The 1,903-nt window shown below is 35.2% G+C and overlaps 1 non-coding gene across 1 annotated transcript; it reads left to right on the top strand.

Moving 5' to 3' along the window:
- Positions 1 to 243: 243 nt before the first annotated feature.
- Positions 244 to 350, top strand: LOC124890357. Its single transcript, XR_007049120.1, has one exon. It is a non-coding gene; the product is annotated as a small nucleolar RNA R71 (small nucleolar RNA).
- The last annotated feature ends 1,553 nt before the right edge of the window (positions 351 to 1,903 follow it).

Raw genomic sequence — 1,903 nt, 5'->3', positions numbered from 1 at the left:
ATTGCTGCAATCTGTGCTTATAATGCAGTGAATTACTCTACCTCTAATACCCCTTCAACCTTCCTAGGAGCATTCCTCAAATTATCATGCCAGTTCAGATTCCCTAATGAAATCCGATTCAGCAGTGTGTACAATTCTTCATATGTTTTCTTAAGAGCCTACCCACCTGCTGCTGAATCAAAGAGAATCTTCGTGTTTGGCACCAATCCCTCAATAAAGGTATGAACAAGAACATCATTTTACTGATGATGGTGAAGGAAATTTCAAATCATACCCTTAAATCTCTCCTAAGTTTGGTAAAGATTCTCTTCTTCTTTCTGTCTAAAACTCAAGATCTTGCTTCTCAAACATGCATTCTTTCCTGATGGAAAGAATCAAATAAGGAACTTCCTAGCTAGATTTTCCCATAAAGTGATGGAGAGTGGTGGTTCATCATGTAACCACCTTTTTGCTTCCCTCATTAGAGTAAAATAAAAGTGTCAATCTGACATAATTAGAATTCACCCCTTCCGGAATGTAAGTATCACTTATTTCCAGGAAGGTCTGTATGTGCTGCTGTGGATCTTCATGTGAACGGCCATGAAATTACCCTACTGATTTCAGCAGTTGCACCATATTTTTCTTCTATTCAAATCGACCACCTGGTTCGGGCTTGTGAATACTATTCATTACATGGTTCGTGAGTGGGATTGCCACCTCAAGAACAGGTCTAATAGCTGGTTGAGAAGGAGCAACTAGAATAACTGGAGGCGGGACATTTTCGGTATTTGGATCGACTGGATCATTTCTTTGTTCGGCCATTCTTCACCTTTGTAGAATGATCTGTTCTGGTTCTACAAAAGGCTCAACCAACTCTTTACCTCTTACCAGTCCTGTATTCAGTTAAACCTGCAAAAATTAAGCCGCTAAGATCAAGTTGCTAACACTTAAACATAATATCAAAAACTAAAAATTTAGCAATTGACTAATTATATTATTCCCCTGCAATGGCGCTAAAAACAAGTTCCGACTAAGGCGCATATGCAAGTCCGCATGATCGTACAAGTAATATAGTGACTTAGACAATCAGATATTATTCCCACGAGGACTAACCAACTAGAAATTTATCCAACTTTTAGTTTTAGACAACAAAGGTATTAAGTGTTGTAAACTATCAGGATGAATTTGAAATTAAGAATAAAAATATAAATTAATAAATAAATAATAAAAGTTTATGACTAGAACAGAGTAAACAATGGTTGTAAACAATAATGATAAGAATTCCAGGGTTGAGGCTTTTCGAACAATCATACAAATCTTCTTATAGCAGTCTAATTGGTTATTAGGTTGTTGGTTTGCAAGGTTTATGCTACAATTTTGGTCTCCTGACCTTAAATCTTCTATCTATTGAATATTGTAGCTACAACTCCCGCAGAGATACAATAATTCTTCTAGATTCAAAAATTTATCATCTTGCAAATGAACCAAATAAGGCTTCTAGGCATATCTCTATCCTAGATGCTAATTCAAACCCCTTATTTGATAAAAGGATATGAACCTTGTTCCTTAATATCTTTGTTCTATCCTATGATTCTCCTTCCGGATTCACCTAAAAATACGAATGGTGGCCACTCATCAAAATACTAAGCTTAAGAAATTAAGAACATCGCAGATGATTAATCCAAAAAGAACTACTATAAAGAATATCAAAGAGTAATCATGTTCTTGGCCTCAACCCCAGAACAAGTGTATTTAGCCTCTCATGTTTTAATTAAACATAAAAAATAAGTAATTAATCATACCCAAAATTAATATTGATGTAAAGAAGTTCAAAAGAAATAATAAGAACCCTAAAAGAGAGAATTCTATGCTTTTCTGCCACTGCTACACTTGCTAAAAATGTTTGGAATTATGCTCACGTGTT

Source organism: Capsicum annuum, unplaced genomic scaffold, assembly GCF_002878395.1.
Source record: "Capsicum annuum cultivar UCD-10X-F1 unplaced genomic scaffold, UCD10Xv1.1 ctg16456, whole genome shotgun sequence".
NCBI classification, from domain to species: domain Eukaryota; kingdom Viridiplantae; phylum Streptophyta; class Magnoliopsida; order Solanales; family Solanaceae; genus Capsicum; species Capsicum annuum.
This window is presented reverse-complemented; position numbering and strand designations above follow the sequence as displayed.